The 26,552-nt window shown below is 53.2% G+C and overlaps 1 protein-coding gene across 3 annotated transcripts in view; it reads left to right on the top strand.

Moving 5' to 3' along the window:
* Nucleotides 1-26,552, top strand: part of DSCAML1 (DS cell adhesion molecule like 1) — a 98,116-nt gene that overhangs the window by 42,115 nt on the left and 29,449 nt on the right. The gene's annotated exons all lie outside the window — the stretch shown is intronic.

Here is a 26,552-nt window from a genome sequence, read left to right as displayed (position 1 = left end):
AGCCCTCTGGGAGGGTGTTCTCTCCCTGGCTGAGGAGATCATCGTGCCCTGGCTTGGTGTTTGTACAGGGGTGTGAGTGGAAGGCTGTGGCCAGCAGGACACTGAGCAGGGCTCTGAGGTTGGAACCTCGCTCCCTGTTTGTGCAGGGGAGCACCTGGAGTTGTTGGGGGGTCCTTGAGCGGGGCACAAAGTGAGCAGCAGCCTCTGGGGAAGGTGAGTGGGGCTGGAAGGCTCTGGGTGGAGCAGACATTCCTCCCTCCTGGCTTGCTCCACGTCCTCCCGCTCCCCGAGCTGGGGGCCAGTCGTGACCGGCCAGGGATGGTGATTATCATCTCACAGTCTAGAGCCAGAATTTATAACCAGGGATTTATTGTCCCCTGATCGCTCAGTGCTGCCATTTGACTCATGCCCTGGAAGAGTTATTTAACACAGAGTGAGTGGAGTTGTGCTAATGCTGCCTTATGCACATACATCTTCTCCAACCTCCTCCTCCTGATTTCCTTGTGGGATTAAAATCCTGGGCACCCGTTAGTGTGGGTTCAAGCTCAGTCTGGCACAGTAGGATTTCAGCTGGAGCTGCCTGACTTTGGAAAGATTGACCTGGCCCGGGCTAGAAGGTGTCTTTTTCCCTTTCCATCTCACTGCTTTTCCAGCAGAGAAACAAACAGTCTGTGGGAAGGAGAGTTTTGAAGAAAGGAAACTTTCTCTCAGATGGAGACAAAATTGAATTCAGTGCGTGACTGAAATGAGAAGCTTCCACAAAAGCTTCATCTTGTCGAAGAAGTATTTCCTATGGGATTGCTTCTATACAAAAGCCTTGGTAAGGAGCTATTACAGCTGGTCAAATGCTTTCTCTGAGAGCTGTTTGTGATACTTGCCTTCTCCATCTCTGTTTGTGTCCCTTGTTGGAATCACACTCCCCGTGCAGTGGTCCCAGCCCACGGGGCAGGACCAGCGGCCACCGGCTGGGGCAACTCCAGCTGCCACCGTGAGGATCAGTGGCAATTAATCCATCCTCTAAACAGCAGGTTTTGCAGGTAGATTTTCCATCTGAAGTAGCTGCTGATCTAGTGGCTTCTGGGACAGTGACGGGCTGACGGAGAGCACGCATGAAGCGGCATTTGTCAAATTAATGAGGCATCATAAATTATATCCACAATTTTCTCTTCCATTTCCCGCCGCCCCCTCCTGTCGCTGGCAGGGAGAGGGGACCTTGAGGAGCCCCTCCCGAGGACCATGGCCGTGGAGGGTCTCCAGCCAAGCACCCACCTGGGCCTGGGATGCAGGCTCAGCCCGCTTGGCTGGATCAGGAGGAGAAAAATGCCAGCAGTTCCTTGTTTTCACTAGGAAACTTGATGTAACTAGTATTGATCTCTCTATTACCTCTGTGAAGGGCAGCTTCATTTTTCAAGCAAAACAACCTTTTGTATCTGAAATATAGAAATTGATTTTGAGCGGGGGCTGCTGGCGCTGGCAGAAGGGGTTGGATAGAAGCAGGGAGGATGAGGCTGAGGTGCAGAACGAGGAGAGAGTCCCTTCAGAGTCAGGAGACACATCGGGCTTGTCTGATCGTGTTACCTGTGATCCAGTGTGGAAATAACAGCGCTTGAAAGTCAGCAAATAAACTTTACTGAGGGTTCTTTTTCTCTGCAGGAAACAGAGCAGGGAGGCCACAGGCTGGCAGGAAGGAGGGTGGGTTTGGGAAGAGCCCCATCCCTGGCAGGGAGGTGGCAAGCAGCTCCTGGCTGTAGTGGCAGTGTTGTGTTGTATTCACTCTTGGAGCTGGGATGGACTGGGAGCAGGTCTGGGAACATCCGGGGCTCAGGCACTGTGGGGAGGGCACCCACACCAGCTCCACCAGCAGCTCAGAGCCCAGCTAGGCACACAGCTTCGTTTTAGGGTTGTTACAGTCCTGCTTAATTGGCTCTCGGGCTCCCTGTGCAAGGCGTCCAGCGCATCTTAATGAGGGATTCTCAAAGACTGGCTTTTTTTTTCCCTGGGACTAGAACGAGGTGGTGTTTAATATTCATGTGTAGCTCTGCTCATTTGAAAGGTAACAAGGGAGTTAGATTCCCTGCTGGCAATGAATCGTAATGGGATCTGGGCTCCTAAATCACCTGCACATCACGGTGCTGCCTCTTCCCAAAACAGGCTGGGCTGGAGGTGGCCGCCCCACAGCCAGGTCTCCTTTGGTGAGCCAGCACGGACTGAAGGGTTTCCAGGTCAGCGCCGGCACCGGGAAATGCTTTTCCACACCACTTGTGGTCGGGATCTGGAGTATCTCGCCACAAGCAGTCACGGAGGTCGAGTTGTTAGCCAAAAGCAATTGGATGTTGACATGACAGGGAGACGCTGCGGAGCGAGAACAGTTCCTGACAGACGTTCTGACAGAGCTGTTAAAGCCTGGGCTACAGGCAGGGATTGAGCTGATCTCTGACCGTTCCCGTTAGTCCTTGTCTGCCCACACTGGGATTTCTTGTGCCTTTGTGCCTGGTGTCAGGTGCTGGCTGTGGGGAGAGGCAAGGGGTGTTCAGAGGCTGGGTGCTGGGACTGACCAGAATGCAGATGGCCACAAATATCATCAGCATCATGTTTGTTGATGAAGGGGCTGGGAGCTGGAGCTGCCTGGCAGTGTCCCCCACTGTCCCCCAGGCCCTCTCAAAGGTGTCAGCCATGAGGCCATCCATCCTCCCCTCAGCAAAGGAGGGCACTGCCACCTCCCCACACACTGCGCCAGCCTGGCCTTGGAGAGGAGGCATTTGTGATCCCTGCTTGTTGGGAAGAGACAGGAAATAGCCATGGGGAGCAGAGCTTTCACAGGGCTTTTGCTTTCCATCTGCTCCCCTGACTTTACTGCCATCCCCATCTCGCTGTGCTTGGGGACAACAGGGGGGAGGAGGCGCTGGCCATGTGGGTGTGTTGGGGAGGACCCCTGGGCATCTCCTGCTTGGCTAGAGCGTGTTGTACAGCAAAATGGTGGCTCCTGGAGCCTTTCCAGAGGATAGTTCTGCTGAGCAGATTGCAGCTGTGCAGAGGGGACCACACCAATGTCATCTGCATGCACAGCCCGTACACCCGGGGAAGCCCCTCGCTTTCAGCCTGGCTGTGATTACCCCTGGACAAACCTTTGGAGCTCTGCATGGAATACTTGTGCCTGGCTTGCCGGGGAATCACTCTTGTTTGTGGAAAAGATGCTTTCCCCATTCCCCTCATCCTCTCTCCCTCCCTCCTGCTTTTCCTCATTGTCATTTTAGCCTAGATTAAAGAAAATAGGGTGCAGCACTGTGCGCATGTTCCGAGCGGTGTCTTTTCACAGTACTGTACTGATGCCAAGCAATAATGACAGGTTCAAGCTTTTCTGCATCACAAATGAACTGCATGCAAATGGCTAGTCCTGAATGGAGAATAATTGTCAGCACGGAGAGTCCTGCCTCCACCCGATCCAGCTCCACCTTGCTTCCGAGGGGAGAAGGCTTCAAACAGTTAACGGGGATGGAGACGTGGAAATAGCGGGGAGCTGCCGTTTCCACTCTGCTAGAGCCTAACCTGTTAGTGCAGAGCTGTGTGAAGAATGTCAGGGATTTGTTCCAAGCGTTATCGAGATGTGGCTTTACATCTGTAAATCCTTTTACGCATCGCAGCTCAGCCGTGAGGCCTCCCCACGTGACGGGCAGCGCTCGCTGCCTGGCCCGGGCCAGCGCCGCCGTCGGACGTGACTGTGGGGCCAGCCTGCTCTGGGGGAAGCACCCACAAAATGTTGCGTCTTTTTACCTAATTCTGGCTGCAGATTGGCCACAATCTGCTTGTTCTCCTCTGCAGAACCATCTCTCTCTCTCTCTCTCTGAGCCCCTCCAGTGCTTTCATATTGCCCATTAGCGTCGTTCCATTGTGCGCGTTGATTATCCGGAGTTGGGATCGTGTCTGTGAGAAGCCAGGGGTAGGAGCCACACAGCTGGTTTTGGCTGACCCTTGGGGAGCTTTTCCAGCTTATGTCAGCCGAGGATTTGACTTAGCACCGCTTGCTTCTCCACCACAGTATTACTAGCAGAACTGGATTTAGCAAATGATTGTGACAATCTCCAGCACTATCAGAAAAACATGCTCCATCATTCACTGTGATGTGAGCTGATGAGGGGGAAAAAAAAAGGCTTGTTCATCCATCAGAAATTCAGTGATGCTGTCTCTAGGTGAGCAATTTGCCAGCGTTACCTGGTGTCACTCATTAGACACAAGATGTAACAGTCTCATTTGCTCTTTGGGCTTCCTGCCACTTAGTTACTTTGCATTTGACTTTGCACATGAAACTTAAGCTCATTTTTAGCCTCTGTCGAACTCGGCTTTCAGATTCCTGCTCATTAAGCCCAGTCCCAGTGTGTGGGCTGCATGCACAGGAGTGGGGTTTGGAAGCCAAAAAAGTCCCCTGGTGCCTGTTGCCATTAGGCTTTGCAGAACAGCGTGTGTGTGTTTCAAAGACAGCAGAGGAAGCAGTTTCTGCCCTCCCATCACTAGGTCTGAACTTTCCAAAATGCCTGGGCTTTGGCTGCATTTTAGCTCTGTTTTTTTTTTTAACAGATTTGTGGGCTTATAACTTTTTGAGACATCTGCATTTTTACATCAAGTTCGATTGATGCTTGTGGCCCATTTAGAGTTTTTTGGTACTCGGACACAAAAGAAGGGGGGCAGAAAGTGCAAGGACTTGGTTTCCTCTGAGGAAGCAGAACTAGGGCTTGAGCAGGTGTTTCATGGCCAGTGCTTTGCTGGTGTCTGGAGCAGAGACACCAGAAGATGCAGGTGGGGGCACATTTCAGTACCGAACCCGAGTGTTTCCCTTCTTGTCTCTGCTGCTCTGTTTATATGGTTTTAGCCCCTCCTCTTGCTGGACAGAAGGTGTGAGAGCAGGGGGAAGGTGAAGCTGTGAGTGCTGCTGACTCACTCCTTTACACGCAGGAACGGGGCAGCTGCTGCCTCTCTCTGAGCTCCCAAAATTTCCTGCAGCCATCCTGGCTGTCAGGTCCTGTTGTGCAGCTGTGGTGGGCACTCCAGGGGCTGTCCATCACAGTACAGCTCGTGTGTCCCTTTCCAGCCCATTTCTGTGGATAGGGATGGTCCTCTTTGTTTTTAAGAGAGTCCCTCCCATTTGTCTGTCCCTCACTGCATCATCTAAACTGCATCCTATCCTTGCTGGTTGACATGCACTGGCTCAGGGTGAATTTCAGGCTTGACACAGGCAAAGCACCAAGTAATTTTGAGTAATGTTAAACTGAACTGTAGGATGTGCAATCAAGGATTGGGAATGATTCTGCAAGATACAGACTAGAAAACTGGCATTCAGAAGGGCTTGGGTTTGTGCTGAGACCAAAAAATCCTGTTAGAAGCAGCTTTTATATCTTTACATCATTGCTTTAGTTGTCATAGCTCAGCTCTTCAGGAGGCAGAGTGTGAGGAGCAGTTGTCTACACCCTGATGGGGGAGAAGATGGTAATCTCTGGATGTGTCTGCACTGATGCTGGAAAATCAGTGTCTTGGCCACCGTAGAATGGGCTGATTTCATTACCTGTGGTGTTTAATGTGGTACAGAGCTTGTACCAACCACAGCTCAGGGACTGGTGTTGAGATATACATTACAGTGATAGTTGTGCAAATTCCAGAGCATTAGTGTTATTAAAATGTCAGGCTGATGTCTTCCTCAGCATTGAAACTCTTAATGCACTTCATCCTTTCACACTCGTGGTGCTTCAAGTTAAAGCATGAGAAAAAAAGTGGTTACAGAACAGAGGATTAACAAGAAAGAAGCCCTGATGCAAGGCTGCCGTGCAAATAGCTCCCTTCAGCACTCGTGCCTTTGAGTCAGGTTAAAATCCAGCAAGACATGTTCATTTTTGTGACAACAGTCTGAAATTTGTTCGTGTTGCCCAAAGGGAGCGTTAGCAGCAGGGCTGAGCTTTTATGGAAAAGAGCTGCTATGGTCAGATTTGGCCAGTAATGACAGTTGTGTGGCCAAACTTACTGTACCCCTCAGCCAGGTGGCAGGAGGAAAGATCTTCTGTGCCTGCGGGTACAAAGCTGACCTGGGGCTTGTGGACATTGGTGGGCTTTTAGAATCATTGAATAGTTTGTGTTGGAAGGGACCTTTAAAGGTCATTCAGTCCAACCCCCTGCCAGAAGCAGGGGCATCTTTGAGTCAATCAGGTTGCTCAGAGCCCTGTCCAACCTGACCTTAAATGTTTCCGTGGATGGGGCATCTACCACCTCTCTGGGCAATCTGTCCCAGTTTCACCACCCTCGTTGTAAATAAACCTTCCTTATACATAGTCTAAATCAAGCCTCTTTTATTTTAAACCACTTCTCCTTGTCCTTTTGCCTATACCCAGGTGGTGTCTCGGGGGAGAAACTGTTTAGGGAAATGAAAACCATCGATCGCGTCTCCTCACACCCGTGTGCGTGTGCTGGGTGGTTGTACGGCTGCTTCAGGCCACCTTGGGTGGCACTTCCCACTCCCCGGGGCTTCCCGGGGAAGTCACTAGATCTGTGGGTGGGAATTCACGCTGGCAGCTGAAAGGTTTTTGCGGGGAGGAAGAGCTGAGAAGCTGAATCCTTCCTCTGCCGCGCTGGCACGCTCAGAGCCCTCGGTGCCGAGAACCTCTCGGTGTCTCGGGTGAGAAGTATACCCGTTCCTTGCCCTCTTGTAAATAAAATAAACCAAACCAGCGTTTTTTAAGGGATGCCGAGTGCAGGGGTCCTCGCGGGCGGGGCGGGCGCTGTCCGCGGTGCTGACCGGGGCCGCAGGGACCTTCTCGCTCTCCGCAACTCCCTGAAAGGAGGTTGGAGCCTCTTTGCAGTAACGAGCAACAGAACAAGAGGATACGGCCTCAGATTGTGCCAGCGTAGGTTTAGATTGGATATTAGGGGAGATTTCTTCACCAGAAGGTTGGTAAGCATTGGAACAGGCTGCCCAGGGCAGTGATGGAGTCGCCAACTCTGCAAGTGTTCAAAAGACACGTAGAAGTGGCACTTGGGGACATGGTTTAGAGCTGGGTTAATGGTTGGACTCGAAGCTCTTGGAGGGCTTTTCCAGCCTTAATGATTCTATGATTCTCCATCCTAAGCATGGGCCTGGCTTTTCTCATGCCCTCAATATGTGCACTTTGCACCAGCCTACTATTTTTCCACAATGGAACTGGCTCTTGTTCAGTGTAACTCGTTTCCTGCTCAGTGCTGCTTTCAGTGCCTCTCCTCATACAGCAGCAGAGAGGAATCCAGTCCCCAGGCAGTGAATTAGGAGGTGGTAGCTGCTCATTTTTCATCTCTGTGATAAAAAAAATCTAATGCAATCATCAAAAAATAAAGCTGCGTTTTTCATGTCTTCACCATTAGGAATGTCTCTTGCTACTGCTCTCTTTTCCCTCCTACTCCCAAATTATTGAGGTCTCAGCAGTGTTTAAAGTCTCGTGGAAATTTACTTTTAGATGCCAGCAGAGGGGTGGGAGTTTCAGTAATCTCTAGGGCAATAACATTCCAGAAGTGTTGTGTTCCCTTAATAAAAACACTTTTTATTCGGAAACATAAATGTTGTTCTTCCAAAGGCACCATCCTGAATGGGGCTATTCTTTCTTGTCCTTTAGCTTAAGATATTGCAACCCCTGGGAGACGTTCTTCGGGTTTAGTAGCCATAACCTCACGTTTATTGTGTGTGTGGCCACAGCAGCCCCCTCAGATAATTTTGTTTAGGGCTGTGAAATTTGCCTTCAGAACCGAAATTGAATCCATTCTGTGCTCTCAGCAGCCTGATGGGTTTCTGCATGTCTCTCTTTCCCAAGGATGTTTGCGGTTATTGATGCTGAGTGGGGCTATTTATCACAGACAATACAGAACAAAGAAGAATTTATTAATAAGTCTCCTGGTCCCATATGCTTTCCTGAGGAACCTGAAGCATGCTATTTTCTCCTTGCCCCATTTATATCTACATGGTTTTGCTCCTGTCCACTCGGATTAAGTGCTTGCTGAGGAGAAGGAGTTGCTCCGTAGCGTGTGGCCGAGCCAGACTGAGTGCTCTGGGAAGGCTGGGTGGGTTATTGGCTGGCAACAAATAGGGAAATAATGAGGAATCCCATGAGACTGGCACCAGGATGTGACCCAGAGGTGGGAGCCACCATGCTGGTGTTCCCCAAGCAGCTCCAGGGGTCTCAAGGAGTGCTCTGCTCAGCTTTTGGCACAGGTTAGTTTGCATCCGACAGGGAGGATATCCACAGGCAGGAGTTGTGCTGTGTCCTGCTGGGTGGCAGGGGTGATGTGGGGGCAAGCAGCACGTACCTGGGGCCTGTGGCCCTTCTCTTGCCTCACTTACAATGAGATCACAGAATCATTTGGGTTGGAAAAGACCTCCAAGATTGTTGAGTCCAACCTGTGACCGATCCCCACTTTGTCAATTAGAGCAGAGCACTGAGTGCCACATCCAGGCATGTTGGGAACACCTCCAGGGATGGTGACTCCACCACCTCCCTGGGCAGCCCCTTCCAGTGCTCAACAACCCTTTCATTCTTCCTGATGTCCAACCTGAGCCTCTCCTGGTGCAGTTTGAGGCCTTTTGTTCTGTCAGTAGTTGCCGGGGAGAAGAGGCCAACCCCCACCTTGCTCATATGATCCTGCAGGCACCTGTGGTGGGAGCCTGGGACGTGTTTGCACATCCCTCACCCTCCTCTTGGTCTTCCTGGGACAGTGGCTCAGCAGCAGCACAGGCAGAGAGGGGGAGGATGTTCTGTGGGAGCTTCTGCCTGGAAAATTTGTCAGAGTCACTGGTGTGGAGACGCTGTGGTTCCTGCTGTGCTTGGGGAAGGGAAGGTGCCTAGGGAAGTTCTGGTGTTTTCTCTCCCCTTGTGCCTCTTCATGCACTAATTAAAGGTCAGTCCCATTTGCATTCAGCGCATTTCTCTCCTTCCCTGGGCATTTGCATTGGCAGAGGGTTGTTTTCCATTTGACCAAGCCGTGGCTGCAGCCGTCGCCCCGGGGTGAGAGTCCCCACTCCCACCTTTGGAAATGCAGTGGAGGCCATCACGCCTCAGCCAGCACCTGCAGGAGAGAGGAACAGAGCCCCTCTCCTGCTGCTCCCGCTCCCCAGCCCCACAAGAGGAGCATTAGGCATTTATAGGTTTTTCTCCATGGATACACACCCGGGCACGTTGGTAAAAATATACACGCGCACGAGTATATTTATCTGTAGTGCAGTGAAACCAGTGCAGGCTGCGAGCTGATTCCCTCGGGTGAAACACCATCCTTCCCTCTGAGCGCTTTCAAAGGGGAGCTGTGCTGATAATTACTGCAAATATTTTGAATACAGAACTCATCACAGGCCTTTGTCGCGGTGACAGGCAGTGACCTGAGATACATTTCTCCTTTCTTAATGTACCCAGAATATATAATTAAGAGGTGACTAAAAGATTCTCTATCACTCTTTGTTTTCTAGTGTGGCAGGCTGTTATGAAATGCTGCCCCCTCCTTCCGTGGCGTTCGGTTCCCCGTGACAAATCCAGGGATGGATATTTGCTCTGCTCTTCAAATCACTCTGAGAGGGTTCCTCCGCTTCCAAGGCGTTGTGCCTGCCTTCCGTTTGGCCCAGGGGTTTTAAAAGTCAGAAGTGTGGAGGGAAAAGCAGTTAGTAAGAGCAGGCACCTTGCCTGAGAGGGGCTGGGGGTGCAGGGGTGCTGCTGGAAGGGCACAGCAAGACAGGACCGTCACCCCAAACTCCTGGCAGCTTGGGTCACTGGGTGCAGGCTTGGTGCAGCGATGCCACTGAAGGAAATTTGTGGAAATAAGGCTGAAAAGCAGGATATAGAATACCTGCAGTGCTGCCTCGCCAGGTCCTGCCACCCTGAGCCGTGTGGGGTTGGGGATCGGGGCTGGCCCCACATTTGCATGGGCAGCCGGGCGCTGATCCGCCGCGGTAAATGCAGCGTGACAGCACCTGAGCGAGTCTACGTGCAGAACAGATGTCTTCTGGCTGGGGCTGGGGCCGTGGCACATCGTCACTGCATCAATTATAAATCGCTTCCCTCGCCATGGGCGGGCGCCTGGGAACGGGACTGTTAAAGGAGACATAAAAAGATTTGAGAGCAGAAGAGAAACTTGCGAGGAGAGAGGTTGATCCTGGGGCTTGTGCCTTGTCCGGGTGGGGAAGGAGGGTTGGCAGGGCCTTCCCTTGCTCCTTGGCCAGCTGTGCTGTGCTTGTCACCACTGTGCTCTTGGACTTTGTCCCCTTACACCTTTCTTGACAGGGCCCTGAGCCCTCTCTGAGTGATGGAAAGGGACATGAGCTGCTCCTTTCTCTCTTGCTCCTCTCTGGGAAACTCCAGGGTCCTGCTCTGGATCCTGGGATTGCTGCAGCAGCCTGAAAACCTCCCGGTGCCAGCAAACCCCCTCAGCTTTTACTCTTCCGTTGACTTATTTGTTTGTTTAATTGTTCCAGCTCGCTGCCTTTACCTGGCAATCCCGCTCCATTAAAGGGAAGGCAGGGCTTTTATTAGGACTGCGGAGTGTCGTCTAGTGTTTTCACTGAACGTATAATTTGCCATGTATGAAAACCATTTCCAGAATTAATTTACCTACTGCAAACAGTTTGTATTAATGAAAATGCATTTTTCATGTGGGTTTGCTGGCAAAGCTGGCTGGAGCTCAAGAGCTCACTTTATCCATCCGGCATGAGTAGGAGATGGAATTTGTTTAAAAATTAAATAAATAACACACCCACCCCTCATTTTTAATACAATATGGCCCAGCAATAATCTCCGAGGCAGACTGCAAAGGCTGCAGAAAGCTCCATCTGTGGCATTTTAATATGCAGCATTGTCTCCTGTTTTAATATCCCCCCTTGCCCAGCTCGTGTTTGTGTAAGTGAGACGCGAGATGCTGTCATCTTCCCGGGTCACATCTTGCTGCTTGAAATGAACAGAAGTGGAGATGGATGCAGCCATGGAGCCCTTCCCATATTAACACGCATATTTTAGAATAATTGATGCTGAATTCATTTTGCAGCCTCGTTTTCTCCTCAGCCTTCCCCCACCCCCTCTTTCATATTTGCATGGAAAAAATCCTGTGATCTGTCCAGATGGCAGCTGGAGGCTCTCAGCTGAGCTGGGCCCTGCTCTGGCTTTTGGAGGCTCCTCCTGGCTGGGGTGGGATCAGGGGCTGGAGGTGGGATGCTGATGGACGTGGCAGTGTCTGTGCCGTGCTGGAGGGCAGGAGGAGGCTTTTGTCAGGTGTCACCCCGGTGATGCTCAGCTGGATTTGGGGTCCCCTCCTCTGCTCCTTGGCCTGAGCTGCTAAAGCTGAGCTTTGCGGGTGGCCAGGTCTGACCTCTCTCTTAGTGAAGGGGACATCAGGCAGTGTCACCTGGGACGGCACCCACAGGGCTGTGTAGCTCTGCAGAAATGTGTTCATCAGACCTGTGGGGAAGGGCAGAAGGAGGCTTCTGCAGACGCTTTAAAATAAGAACATTTGAGACATATTGCAAGACCAGACTACTTGGAAAATTTACTTCTGTTTGTGGGATTGTTTTCAATTATTGCATCTCACCAAAAAACCCAGTCCAACCTCTTTTCTGTAAGTGAGAATTAGGGTTGTGGATTTTTTCCTAAGAGAGTCAAGGAAAGCATTTGAAAATGTGCAGGTGTGTTTGAGCACAAGGTGGTTTGCAGTGCCCACAGTGTTCTTGGCATTTGTGAGGAGCTCTGGCCCAGCTCGGTGTCCAACCTCAGTGACTGTCCCTGTGCTGAGGTGGCTCCATTTCGATTACACCCCCATCTGCAGGGTTTGTCTCTGCCTTTTGTCCCAGGGTGTGACACTGAGCATCTCAGCCCTGCGCCTGCAGAGCCCCCCGTGTGTGCAGCTGAGCCCACAAATAATCCTTTGGAGATCAGTGGACATTTCATGCGCTTAAAGTTAAGCCTGTGCTTAAAATTAAGCCTGTGCTTAAGCACTGGCAGGATGCGTGCTGGTGAGCTGGGCACTGTGTCACACCTCTGTGTGCCACCCTCTGTGCCACATGTGGGTGGTGGTGGGCACTGGAGACCCGGGAAAGGGGGGACACCCCTGGACAGGGACAAGTGAGGCTGGTCAGAACAGTGGGCCCCTCTCCAGAGGCTGCAGAGCCCGTTCTGGGTGGGCACCAGTGCCCTGTGCCATCCTGTGTGTGGTTTATCAGACATCTCCTGGTGCTCTTTACCCCTTAGCTCATGTCTGGGGGCTGCAGCTCCCTAATTGAGGACGTTCCTGAGCACACGTGTCACCTGTGCTGGTGTTATTGCAGCCTAACCTCACGCTGTATGTTTATCTCATTCCAGGACTACTGTCAGCAACGCCACTCTAGGCATAAACTTAATTATATCTCCTCGGGTAGCAGCAGGGAAGTGATTTATTGCTGCTTTTTGTTTCCACCCTCCCCTCACCTCTCTGTGATTACGCTCCCGTTTGCTGCTGTGGAGATGCCAGTGCTTGTCTGGAACTTTGCTGGAGTTGCAGAGTCTGAAAGTCAGGGTTGGCTCTCGGTGGCCACAGATCTCTCTCTTGGTGGCCCTGTCCTTGCACCTACCCCCTCCCTGCCAGGCCAACAGGGTGATACAGCACGTTGAGATGTTTGGGTGGGCAGGTGGGATCTTCTGGGGCTGATGTTCTACGATGCTTTTTTCCCACTATTTTAGCAGATGGTTTTATTTGAGAATAATTAGTGTGCCAAGGCAGTAGTCCCCTGGCTGAAGCGGCTCCTCAGGAGCAAACGTGCTGGCTCTTCAGTGCTTCTTCAGCTAAAAATCCTGAGATTTCCCATCCAGCCCTCTCGTGCTGGCTGATTTTTCTCTCGCTCCTTCTTTCCCCTCGGGTGGATGCTGACAGGAACCTCTCTCCAGGAGGCTCCTCGCTGCTCTTGGGCGGCGCATGCTCTGCCCTGCTGCCAGGCTCACTTCCTAAGGAGAGCAAAGAAGTTTGGGAAATGGTTTCTCTTCCCTCTGTCATCCACTGGGGCTCCTGCTCTCACTCTCCAGGGGAAGGGAAGGTGCTTTAATTATTCCTGCCTTCTGGAAAGCCATGGTAATTAGCAGCGCCGCAGAGAGCAAGGCCTGGCTGGGCTTCCAAGCGCTCCAAGGAGGCAGGAGCTCCTCGATGCTTTTTAGAGATGTTTCTCCTCTGAGGTGCAGCTGTGACAGCCCCGGCTCAGCCTGTGGCTGGAGCCCCTGGAAATGGGCCCCAGCTGTGTGGGACAGGATGGGATTTGGGGGGCTGCCTGGTGGGAGGGTCTGTGTGCTCATGTGCCGATGGCTGGTTACGCAGGGGCTGCTCTTTGGGCTGTGCCCAGGTGTCCAGAGGTGCAGCATCACACAGCTCCAGGTTTCGGTATGCGGAGCACAGCGCCGCAGTAACGCACTCGGAATTTCTCCATGTGGTTTTGAACAAATTGCTGATTATTTTTCCCCTCATTATTCACCTGACAGAGGAGCAGGTTGAGTAATTAGCGAGCGCGCGTGAACTTTGCAGTGTTTTTATGAATAAAACATTTGTGAATTGGCTGGGTGTTGGTCCTGCTGCTTTAGCCTGTGCACCCACTAATGTGTGTCAGTGAGGAGCATTGCTGGCCTGGCCTGTGCCACTGTCTCTGTGTCACCCTCCCTGGGACAGCTCAGCTTTTTGCAGGAAAAGCTCTTCCCAACAGCGCACAGCTCTCTGCTCCACTTCTTGTGCAGACTGGGCTTGCTCTGCCTTCCCCATCGCTTGTGGATGAGGATGTTCTTTGTGTGGCCATGTGCTTACCCCCCCCTTGCTCCCAAAATCGCCCCTTTGCCCACCCTTCCCACGCTCAGAGGCGTGAGTGTGTGCGAGGCAGCAGCTGCTCGGAGAGGTGGCCAGCAAGGCTTGAATAGCAGCTGAAAGGGAGGAATAATTTGTATCCCGTCAGTTTTGAAAGGCTTTTCGGAGGCGGGATCTGGCTGCAGTGCTGCAGGGACAGAGCGATCTGGGCTGGGGACAAGTGTTGAGCGTTCCCAGGCTGGGGAGGGAGGGAGATCTGGGTTCCTGCCCTGAACAGAAGGGCTGTGTCCGGGGGGTCCTGTGGTCGGGGTCTGTCGCCTTTGGAGCTGGACATGAGAGGCTTGGATGCTGTGTGCCATCCAGGGAGGCACTCTCCAGCCCGTGCCACGCTGTCCCTTTGCACCCCCACGTTCATGCATCCCTGCCCTCCTGGGGTGACCTGGCCGTGGTGGCTCCCCGGCGTGGGCTGTGCCTGTCCGTGGCAGCCGGCTCAGCCGGGCCCAGCCGTGCCTGCTGAAGCTGGCGCTGGGGCCTCGGGCTGTCCTGGCACAGTGAGTGCTGTGAAGGCACCACTGAACCGTGCAGAGCAGGAGGGAGCCCTGGGCAGAAGGCCAGTGGCTGAGGAGGTGTCCCCCCAGGCCGGCGGTGACAGTGTCCGCGCTGTCCTCGTGTCCCTTGCCCTGAGCCACGCTCCGACCTGGAGGGGTGGGGGGGCACCTCGAGAGCCCTTGGTGTTTGCACGAGATCAGGGGATTGATTCATCCTGAATGTCGCTGCAGGGAAGCAAACTGGAGGCAGGAGCAGGACAGAATGAGCTCAGGTCTCAGATAAAGCTCCGTGTGTGTGTGTGTGTGTGTGGCAGGTGAGTGAGGAGCAGTAGGTCACACCTTCTGAGTCACTGTGTTGCAGGGTCCCAGGTCCCTGATCACCCCAAAGTGAGTGGATCACAGCCTGGATGTGGGGGGGTCCTTGTGCGTTTCTGTGCTGTTTGTGACAAATGGATATTCCTCTTCCAAAAATAATGGACAACCTGCAGGCGACTCCCGAGGGTGCCAGGCCCTTATTTGCCACTCTTGGCTTTCCCCGGGCTAAACCTGAAGAAACTAAGAGCTGTGTTGGGGGCCAGGGCTTCCTGCAGCCCACTCTGTCCCCTGGACACCTGGAAGGCGGGTGAAAGCGTGTTGTAACAAGATCTCATCTCATTTAAAGTCTTGGAGCCGTGTGGAGTCCGCCCGCTCTCCTAGTGAGCTGCCCCAGCATCTCATTGCTTGTTGCTAGGAAATCATATCATATTGCAAGGTTGGATTTGCCTAAGTTGAACTCCTGGGCCAGGGATCCTGCTGTGCCAGTGTCAGGAGGACACAGGATCTCTCTTCTCTGTGTTTGTGGTGTCCAAGGGGCCGCCTGGAGATGGGTGCTGGGGGTTGTGCTGCGTCCCACCCCACCTGACTAATTCTTCCAGCCCTGAACGATTTTTGTGATCCTGTTGTGAACTATCTGGAGTATTTCCCTGCTCTCTTTGAAGCATAAAACTGTTACTCACAGTATGGCTTTCCTTATGCTCTTGGATAATTTGGTACAGTGGTTGTATTTGGGCTGTGTGGGGTCAGAAGGACACTTCTCCTCACTGATGCCTTACTTGCCTCAGTGTTGCCTCAGCACTCTGGTTCAAGGGAGATGCCTGTGGGGCTGTCCCCTTCCATCACTGTTTTTCCAGCGGAGGTTCCAATCCTGGAGGCACCACTTTTCTTCCAAGGGTCTGCTGCCATTCTCACAAGCCCCCTGAATGAAAGCAGGAGGAAGACAACCAAAGCCAGGGGGTGTGCAGAGAGTGTGATCCCAGAGCCTGGGCTGGCACCTCAGCCCCTGCTCCGAGTCAGCCCACTCTGCTCAGTGTCACAGTGTTTTATGGCCCAGGTGCCAAACGTGCATAAATTCTGCAGGATGAGCAGGTCCCAGAACTCTCCCAGGCTCCCCTGGCAGCATCCTCATCCCTGGTGTGCAGACTCCTCCCCTGGGGTCTGCGGCAGGACTAGGGCTGAGTGCAGGTGCTTCGAGGACCATCACACACCTGTCCCCTCTTTGGGTCCTTTGGGTGCTGCTGCTCTTCATTGGGTGTGGGTGTGAGCGCTGAGGCTCCCACAGGAACCAGCCAGGCCTGTCTCCGTCAGAGCTGCGGGGTTGTTAAACAAACCCACCGTAGCTGCTTTGCTTCTTGGACGTCTAACTAGGTCAACATACATTTGCCTTGTCTTAATAATTATTGATAAGCTGTGGGGGATCATGGATCATGTGTGGTGCAGGAAGGGGCTGCTCCTCCTCCTCCCAGCTGCTGGTGCAGCCCCCGCGCGTGGCAGATGCTCTGGGGTGGATTTGTGCCGTAGCTCCGTCGGGGGAGTGATGCTGATGGAACACAAGGGTTGTTTCCCCCCGGGAATGCCTGCAGCTCCTCAGTCCCTGGCATTTCTCCCTTCTCACCCCCTTCCAAAGGGCTGGTGTAGTTCCCTCGTGTTTCAGTCCATGGGATTGCTGTTTGCAGTGGGCGGTGGTGCTCGGGGAGCAGACAGGAGGTGAGGGCAGCTGATGCCCCTGTCCCACCCAGCAGCCCCCTTCTCTCCCACCATGAGCATTCCTGGCTGCAAGGAGGGTGAGGAGAGGTGGTTTTCCTCTGGAGTCACCCACTCCAGAGGGATGAGAGAGAGGGAGGAAGGATCAGAGCGTGCCACAGGCTGGGGAGGGCTGTTGTGAGATGCCTCCAGCCCCCAAACCAGGCGCTCCAGCAGGAGAATCTTGTGTGTGGGAGCCTGTCTGCCCCAGGGTGGCTGTGCAGAGCCAGCACACAGGGTGGGTGGTTTTGGGGTCCCTTTCTTGGCACGGGCTCCTCTCTGTAATCAGAGAGTGCAGACCAACTCTGAGCGAGGTGAAAGGCAGAAAATAAACCCAACCAGCCTCTGCAAGCCATTCAGACTTCAGAGCTGAAGAGGAGGTTATGTCCTGGGGATTTTTTTTTTTTGCTGTTGCTTTTCCAGCACTAATGAGCGGGGAGGAAGTTCTGCTCTTTGTTCGAGTCACGTTCACTGGTTTCTTTTCCCCAGTGAGTGGTGGGGAGGGGAGGGAGGGGATGCACCGCGCGTGTCTGTGTGGACACGTGGGACCACGGCAGCGTGGGATCGTCCCACCTCACTCCTGAGTTTTAGGTGGCAGGAGTCCCTTTTTGTGAGGCTTTTGGTTTTCCTCATCAGATCAAAACAAGATCTTGGCTTCAGCAGGATTCATTCAAAGCTGGTGCAGGGCAGTGATGTGTGGCTCTCTTGCAGTTTTCCGTGTTGCAGAGGGAGCTTCTGGCATTAAGGCTTCTTCCCACAGGCTCTGGGTAGTTTTTTGCTCCCTTTTCTGGGGAGCTGGAGCATCCCCAGCACCAATTTTGGCCTTTGCAGAGGTCTGTGTACTCTCCTTGCTCTGCCAAGCATATCTCTGCCTGTAGAAACACAGCCTGTACATGGATGCAGCCATGGGCTTGGGCTCTGCTCTCCCTTCCCTCCAGTTCAAGGGGTTTTTAAAGATCAGCTGCAGTTCAGAGCATCCTACACGTGAGAGCTGGTGGGAGGGCTGGGTGCCCTTGTTCAGGAGGTGCATGGCTGCTGTCTTGTAAAAGTTCACCCAGCTCTTGCCCTCCTCCTGACCCTGGGCTGGGATGTGACCACCTTTACTTTTAGCCACTTTTTTCCCTTCCCCCCCAAATCCTGAAATTCACGCAAATAAACCAAGGTCTGTTATTTCCTAGTTACTTAGGGATGGCCCAAGTCTGTTGGTACCCTTACACACATCACAGCACCTTCACCACGAAAGCTGCAAGGATGAGTTCCAGTGGCCCCTCAGGGGTTCAGCCCCTCAGCACAGACCAGCTGTGCTGAGAAGGGACCCGGTGCCTGAGGGTGATGGGCTCTGCCACCCACCCTCGCCCACCCCAGCACCCACTGCCCCTCTGCGAGGGCTCAGCACGGCTTTATCATCATGCAGCATGAATTTCATTAGCTCATTTGTCTCTGAGCCTGGAGATAATTTAATCCCGAAGTGGCTTCCAAGGAGGAGCACTTGGAGCACTTTAGTCTGCGAAGCTCAATAACCCCTCTCGGCTGCCGGCCGAGCTGAGCTCGGGGCTGGCCGGGGCACGACCGTGGGCTGTGCACAGCGAGGGGGATGTGGGACTCCACTCCACACCCTTCCCAACTCGTTAGACAGATTTTATGGCGTGAAATAACGACGGGAGCCGCAGCACGAGGTCTGGGCTCACCGGGGCAGCCGGAGCGAGGGAGCCGGGCCGGGGGAGATGGGTCCCTCTCACACCATCTTATTTTACTGCCTTCTAATCACTGGAAGGTTTACTTAGCAAGCTGCAAAAAAAAAAAAAAATCATTACATATGCTGCTAGTGGCCTGGTTAATTAAGATCTACAGTTCTCTGGGTAGGAAAAGACGACCTATATTTACTGTATGTAGGAAGACATCTGTCAGCTAGAAGCGCTAGATATCCCAGCACAGGTTTGTCCTGCTTTTGCAGGCTCTGAATTGCAACTGTTTTAAGCTCTGATGCAGACCAAGTTAATTTTAAGATGACTGTTACTATTCTAAACATAAGGAAGGGCATATTTAGCCTCTCAGTACTCAAGAAGGCAAAACCCCCTGCATGTTTCTAGTAATTTTTCCCTAACAGTTTGCACAAAACAACAACAACAAATCCTATTTGGTTTCTGCAAAAGAATATGTTCGAGGGTGATCGTAAAATAGATTATTTTTAAATCTGCAGATGGTTTCCACATATTCCTCCTCAGCTCACTGCAGCTTTCCACCTCAGTAAACTGGTTTGTAATTTAGCCGAGGGCTGTGGAGCAAGCGTTCTGTCGTCTTGTTTTTCTTGTTCGCCTCCTTTGCCCCCCCACCCCCTGCTTCCTATCCCCTTTCTCTCGTCTCCCCTCTCTTTTCCCCTGCCGAGGGGCTCTTGGTGTTGATGGGTGTGAAGGGACAGTGTGTGATGACTGGCTTTGCCTTGGCACTCCCCACATCCCGTGCCCGAGTCCCGTGGGCAGCCTCTGTGGGGAGGTCCTGGCGAGCTGGGGGGCTTGGATTAGGGTTGGGGGGCGATGCCACAGAGCCCAAACCACACTTCCCACTCTGTTTCTTGCTGAGGAAGCTCTGCCACGTTGGGCATGGAGGTGGCTGCTCCCACCCACAAGACCCCCTCCATCCCATGGAGTTATTGGGGGGCTCACAGGGGTGCTCGGGCCCTGGAGAAAGGGTGAGGGATGCACAGCTCCGGGGAAGATAATTAGAGGAAGGATGCACTTTGAGTCCTGCAATGGCAGCTGCCCCCTCCCCCTGCTCCCTGGAAGAAAACACTGCTTTTTTTATTTCTTTGTTCTTTCACGGTTCGGCATTATAATTATTGAGATTTCACTGCAGGGCAAAATGATCATTTGACAATGTAAGTGGGGAAAATAATTCTCATGTTATCCAGCAGCCTCACTCTTATTATAATTATGGCGAAACTCCTGCAGATTGAAGTGGGGGCAAAGAATTTCCTCCTATGTGGTGTTTGGCTTTTCAAGATTTCTCAAGATTTGATTGCAGATGGGAGGGTTTTTTTCCCCCCTCCCGTATTTTCAATAATCCAGGGTTGGTGATGGATGGCAAAGGACCGGAGTACCTGTTGTTTTCCCCTTTGTTTTCATTAGGCATTTTCCATTTCTGTCATTCTCGGCGTTGGTGATGGATTTTTATGAGCAAATATCTTGGTTTGAGCCGTTCAGAATTGTTTGCTCAGTAATGTCTGCAGCAGCAGCAGCAAAACCCAATTAAAAAATCAGGGGAAAATTGATGCAAAAACTGCAAATCAGCCCTTCTCAAAATGGGGGACAGGGATGGCTTGTTCTGAGCTGCCAGTGCTGGGCAGGCAGTGCTTGTGTGCTCACCAGGACCTGGGGCTGGGCAGCTGGGGCTGGGCACCGTGTTCTGGGGAGAGCAGAGGTGCAAAGAGGTCATGGCTGAGATAACACGTGGGTGCTGTGGCATTTTCTTCCCTTGGGAATGCTCGATCCCACGGTGTTGGTGGTGCCACTGGAGAAGACTCTCCAGATGTGTGTCCTTCCTGGGGCAGTGGGTCCAGTGCGTCCTGTATCCCACACCGTCCTGCATCCCGTGTTATCCTGCATCCCACACCACCAGCCTGGTGCTCAGCATCCCTCACCAGCCCTCTCCCGGGCGGGGAATCGCAGGGTGGTGCTGGGGTCTGCTGTCCCCTGCCACCCTGGGGCTGATGGAAATGAGCTGACAGAACAGAGGCAGCATTAGCCTAATTATGGCCATACCCGCTACCTCGGCGTGGATTTTCCTTTCTTAGCGACTTCCTGTTTTCCTCTTTGAGATGCAAATTTTTGCACAGTCCTCGATCCAGATTTTCTTCTCATTAGCATGAAATCTGACTAGTTCCGCGGTTTTTTAAATAGCAAATGAAAAAAAAAAAAAGAGGAAAAAAGAAATAATTAGACGCTTTGCACAAAGTAGCGGTGAAGCCCCTGTGACTCTGGGGGGCAGGAGGTGGAGGGGCTGGTGAGGAGCGTGCTGTCGATTTTCGGGAGTCACTCAGCCGCAGCGGCGTTTTGCTGTGCCAGGCTCAGCTTTGCTCGTACGTGGCTGAGCCGGAGCCGGGCATTAGCACGGAGGGGGCAGTGGGCAGAGACCCTGCCCGGCTCCCCGGCACTCTGTGCTGCTTTCCCGGACCCCCATCCCGTGCCGGAGCCTCCGCTGCCATCAGAGCAAAGGCAGGCACGCGTTCAGCCTTGTGGACCAAGGCTTTTCGTTTTGCTTGCTCCTGGAAAACGAGTCTCGTCGTGATGGGAGGTTAAAAAAAAAAAGTCCAAAAAAAAAAAATTACTCTCCAAAAATCGTTTTTTGAAATGAGTGTTCTCTCGGTGGGGTTTACATGTTTTTATGCCTGCCGTAGTCCCAGCCCGCTGCAGCTCAGCGCTGGGAGAGGACTGGCGGTAGAGCCGGAGCAGACGGCACTGTTCTGTGGTAAATGGTCACTCTAGTAATATTCAGCTCTCCCTGGAAATACAAATACAGTCCTCTCTGTGCGCGGTACGGGGAGGCGGCGGGCTGGGCTCGGGGAGCCGCCGTGCTCTCCCGATCTCCTGCCAGCCCCGTGTCCCCGCGCACCGGGAATGCCTTTTGCCTGGCATCGCCTTCCCCCCTCCCCAGCCTCCCTCCCCAGCCCCTCCCTCCCCCCCTCTTTCCGCCACATAATGAGTTTGATAAGAAATTGTCTCGTTAACAGGATTAGCCATGGAAATCTCTAGTCCCCTCCTATTCATTTTGTAATGCTCTTCATCCTGTTCTGTAATTTTCTGCTGGTATTAGGCGTCTCCGGACCACCTCGGGAGATTAATTCCTCCTCCTTTGGCAGTGCCAGCGTGGCCGGTGGCAGGGGAGGGAGGTGGGCGGTGCAGGGGGTGAGCCCCGGCCCCATCTGCGGGATTCCTCCTCCCCTGTGCTCTGGTGCGGTGGAAGTGTGTCATTCCCAAAGTCGCTTGCGCAAGGCAAACAAATGAAAGTGTCCCCAAACACTGCTCGGTTTCGCTGCCAAGCGAAGCGCTCCGGTGACTCAGAGGTGGATTAGAACCCGGAGAGGCAAACTGTGCTCTCCCTCATGCCCGTGTGAATCCAGTTCCGTGGGCAGCGTAATTCCAGATTTACTTCTAGGAACATGACTTGCGAGACCGGCCCTTGGGTAAATAATGACTCTTGATTTAATAACTCCTGCCAGCCCTGCAGGATACCTCACTTCCGAGGGAGCTAATAGAGAGAGATCTTTCCTAACATCTGTTTTCCCAATTTTGCTGACTTGTGAGCCTGTGTCTGGGAAGCAGCATCCAGGTAGCAGCAACTACCCACTGCCAGTGAGTCCAGTGGGGATGGAAAACATCTGGAGCCACTGCACAGATGTATCAAACACTGGTGAAACAACACCAGTGTTCATTATCTCAGGTGAAATGAAATCAGTGTTTGTGGCTTCCTTAAGCACCTACCTGGATGGCTCTGAAATGCACCTTGGATTTTCCCTCCCAAAAAGCTTCCTGTGCTCAAAATGAGAACTTCTCTTACGCCTTCGTTGCCCAGAGAGAGAGAAATGCAGATGGCAAAGCCATCGCACCGAGAGCAAAGTGACAGAGATGCTCATTGCGCCGTGGACTGTAGGATTTCAGGGGTAACACATGCTTTAGGAGAGGGGGAGAGCAGGGGCACTGCGTGGGGGCTGTGACAGGGTGATTCCCACCCGATGGATTCCTCGCAGATCCGGTCATTTATTCACTGCCTGCCGTTCCCTGCCGTGTGAGTGTCCATGAGCAGACTCCCTTCCCCTGCTTCCTTGGAAGCTGTTTGTCGTGCTGCTGGTGATTAATTTGTGCAGTGGGGATGGCACCTGAGCAGCTGGTGAGAGCTGGAGCTCTGTGGAGGGTGGTGGTGCTCCCAGTGCTCCGCTCAAGCCATGTGCTGGCTGCTCACGCCCCGGTGCAAGGAGCAGGATTGCCAGCACCTACTCCTGATTGTGCCCATCCCATATTTCTTTCAGTGTGTGTTTTCCTAAGCCCTGATTAAGAAAATCCTTGTTTGTGCTGGTAAACCTCTCCACCACCACAGCAGTCAGTGCCCCTCAGCCGTGGCGATGCCCCCGGCAGAGCCTCCAGTGTCCTGGGCACCCCACAGGGCAGGGTGACAATGCTCGGTGCCACACGCCCCTGGCTGCCATCCTCTCGCAAAAATTTGATGCTCAGAAAGCCCCCTCGGTGTTCCCTTTTGTATTTATTGACTTGTCAGGTCCCTGGAGCACCGGCAGCAGGGACCTGGCACAGCGTCTGCAGGGCAGCAGCGTGACAGGGAGGTGACAATGACGCCCTCCTTCTAAACCTTTCCTGCTTTTCGATTCTCTCTCTCTTGTTTCATCTCTCCCTCTCAGAAAAGCCATTTAAATGTAATTCCATTCTTAAACCCTCTCCCTCATGCATGCCTAATGAACAGCAGGCAGAGGTGCCGGAAACGGGCCTGAGTAGGATCCAATCTCGCAGAGTGTCGACAAGTCATTTGGAAGGCGCCCTGGGAGCGCGCCCAGTTTTATTGCAGTGTAATTAGAAATAAAATCTTGTTGCGGGAGGAGAATGAGAGATGGGTGTTAATCCTGTAACGGGAGGAGATGGAGCCGTGCTTATAAAGGAGATTAAGGAGGGGAGGTGGAAAGCCCGTCACAACTTCCTGATTTCCTCCCCTCCTTTGCTGTTCCCCCTGCTCTGGCTCCATAGCCTCCAGCAGCAGCCAGCAGGTCCTTTCCTCAGGAGAAGGGCCACTGCTCCTGGAGGAGGAGGATGAGGAGGAGAGAGGGAGCCCCTTGGTGCAAAGCCTGAGCTGTTTGTTCAGGTGTTGGTCACGTTACAGGTGCCCATGACTTCCAGGTGCCCATGACTTCCAGGTGGGAATCTTTGGCTGGGTACACAGCAGTGCCAACTTGGCTCTGCATGAGAGCTGTGCTGCCTTTGGAAGGGCTGGGAGTGGCGACAGCCGTGCACCTCCCCTGGGATCCCCATGGCAGGCAAACACGTAAATAAATCTGTCAGATATCGTGCGCTTCACATGGAATTTGTGTTGGGCTCGAGTCACGGCTCCTCTTTAACACCTCCGGGAGGGAGGGATGGATGGAGCTTTAATCTCGGTTCCTGGTCCAGGGCCCTTCTGCTCTCAGCATTTGCCATGGCACGAGCTGGGCTCAGCCTGCTGAGATGAAAGGCAGCCCTGGTGCGTGGCCATCAACACCAGCCCGCCCCTCTGCCCCGTGTCCCCTGCCCAGCTGGGTGCTGCACCCCAGAGCTCAGGAGGCAGTGAACGGTGCCGTGCCGTGTTGTGCCACAAAAAGGGCAGGAGTTTCCATCCTGGTTATGTTTTCTGTGGATGTTCCTTGTCCCCAGGCGAGCTCCATGCCGGGCAAATGGCATCCTGGAACAGCAGCCGCAGCAGGGAAGTGCCGCTATGGCAGCGGTGGAAAATTACAGGCTTTGCTCTTTGGGGCTTCCCCCTCCGTGCCTTCCCCCCGGGAGGAGTTTGTCACTTTAAACGTGGCCAGAAATAGCACCAAGCAGTTATTGGATTTGTCCGGGATGCCTTGGGATGCACATGCTCCGAGTATGGCTAATTCATAAACGCTGGCACCTATTGATTCTCCAGCAGCACCAAGGGAAAGTTATCTCATTAGTCTTATGAACTATAAAACGTGCTCCCTCCTGAAGCCCTGACCCTGTTGTTTTGATAAATCTATATTGGATAGAGCAGGAGCTGGTAACCTGCATCGACTGTAATCTTTCTCTCGGAATTGGAAGGCCCTTGGGAATGATGCTGGGGTTTCACGGCCACCACTGGCAGCTGGTTGCAGGAGAGGAGTTTGGTAACAGCAAATGTGTGTCTGTGTGTGCGTACTCAGCGAGACCCTCCTGATGTTCACCATGCAGCAGAGCCCCCTCTCACCCTTTGGGGTGCCTTTCCCCAGGTGAGGGGAGAGCTCCTGGGAATTTAGGTGGAATTTAGCTCCTGGTGGGCTCTTGGCTGCATTTGAGCCGAGGGCTTTGGTGGTGGCTTTGGTGAGGCAACTCCAAAGGCAGCAGCTCAAGTCTGGCTGGAAGTGTTATTAGAGGCACATCGCTCCAGACTGGCCACGGATGTACTTAATCCTCTGCTTCCCGTGAAGCTTTTCCACCTCCTGGCAGGCAGAAAGATCTGATTTTATTCGCCGACCTTCGGCGTTAATCTCGGTAGCACACTCAGCAATAAGTCACTCTGGTGAGGTCTGTCGGAGCCGCTCACATCAGTTACTGCCCCGCATCTCCCCTGAACCAGCGCAGTGTTCCTCGATGGAGTTACTTGTCCCTTCTCAGGAAAAAAAACCCAAAGGAAACCGTGCTGTCAGGTTGGGTAGATCTTACACGTAACACAACGGCATCGCCACGGCCGTGGCTTGTGAGGGGCAGATGCCTCCCGTCGCTCCGTGGTGGGGTGTGGGTACTCAACTTGCAGGTTTTCAGCCCATTCCTGTCTCTGGGCTGGGTGTTATGGCTCAAACTCCATCTTGGAGCCTTGATCTTGGGCACCAGGCTTTGTTCCCAGCCCAGAGCACGGCAGCCCAGGGCTGTGGTTACCCATGCACGGCCGCGTGTGGGGGGTGTGGGTTGGGGCTGCCGGCACTTTGCAAAATACAGCCCCGTTACCATGGAAACCGGCTCCCCCATCTCAAATTCCAGTGCAGCCAATGCTCTTCGCTTACTGGTTTGATGGGAGATGAAAAATTAATGTCTGATTTGCATGTTATTTCAGTGCTGTGGGACCACTCCCCCTGGCCTTCCACAGGGTCTGTACGGATCCCTCGGCGGCTCCGGCTGGCAGCGGAGCGTGAAGCTTGTGCCGCCGAGCATCTGGTCCCAGTTGCATACTGGTGTTGCTGTGCCACAGCGTGGAGGCAAAACCATGCCTGAGGTTGTGGCTGGGGAGCCCCGATCTCTCCCAGTAGGAATGGAGACACAGGGGTGTTGCTGGAGGTGTAGGGATGGCCCCCCCTGCATCCCATGGGACTGCCCACTCTGCTTCCAGGGAGGATCAGCACAGGGTGCCTCTGTTAGCCACAGTTGGCTGGCATTATTATTAATTTCTTTGCTGTTTGGAGCCCCTCGTGCTCTTGTATCAAGCAATTAAAGTCAAACCTGCACATCTGGCTAAACCACAGCTAGAATGGGTAGTGCCAGCACAGCCAGCTCTGTGCCAGGGACACAGAGTGGTTCCCAGGGTGAAGATCCCTGTTTTCTGCTGGTCTGTCACCTGCAGCACTTGTGGGATTGGGCATGGGGTCCTGCCCCAGGATGGGGGAACCAGGCTGCTCTGGGAGCATCTTCCTCTTGTCCTCTATCTCACCCATGTTTATTCTGCTCTTATGAGTTTGACCACTATGCTCTTCTGGCTTAATTGAGAATATCCAGGTGCTTCGAAAAGGTGCTGGAAGAAAAACCAGCTCTTTGGCCTCATTGGCTAGATCCTGGCTTACCAGGCATTGTGCAGGACTTGAGGGAGCCATTTGCAGCCATTGCTGATTTAAAGGCTGGGTTTAAAGGTTTCCACTCGGTGCATTCAGCTCCACTAAATTACCTTCTGCATCTCTGCAATCACGGGGTTTGGTAGGGGGTGGTTTGACTGGCAGCACGGTGCAGCCAAGCAGACAGAGCTCTTCGTCCCACCTGTGGCTGGTGCTGGAATAAACCCCAAAGCCCCTCGGAACCCGGGGTGAAAGCCCTGCTGTCACGGCGGGACAGGGCAAAAGGCTTTCCAGGTGGGCAGGAAGCTTCTCTCCAGAGCCCCAGCTTACCCTGCGCTCCGTGTAGCCACTACACAGGTCTTTCTATTCGTGTTAATTACTGTTATTATTCATGATGAATTGTAGCGGTCATGAGCCAGCCAAAGACTCCTTTCCACAGGCGCCAGGCTCCAAAATCCGCTGGCTGGAGGGGGCTGCTCCAGCAGCGCTGCCGGGGCCATGCTGCCCTGCCTGCTCTCCCACCACCCTCCTCCCGGGGCTCAAACATCAGCTCGAGCCCTTATTTGTTTTCACATGCTTCTAAGTAAGTTAAGCTAATTATTAACTCAGCGGGACAGATTCACTTTTAATTGCGGCGTTGCTATGGA

Source organism: Neopelma chrysocephalum, unplaced genomic scaffold (assembly GCF_003984885.1).
Source record: "Neopelma chrysocephalum unplaced genomic scaffold, ASM398488v2 Primary Assembly neopelma1_138, whole genome shotgun sequence".
NCBI classification, from domain to species: domain Eukaryota; kingdom Metazoa; phylum Chordata; class Aves; order Passeriformes; family Pipridae; genus Neopelma; species Neopelma chrysocephalum.
The sequence above is the reverse complement of the archived record's forward strand: the minus strand, read 5'-3'. Positions and strand labels throughout refer to the sequence as shown.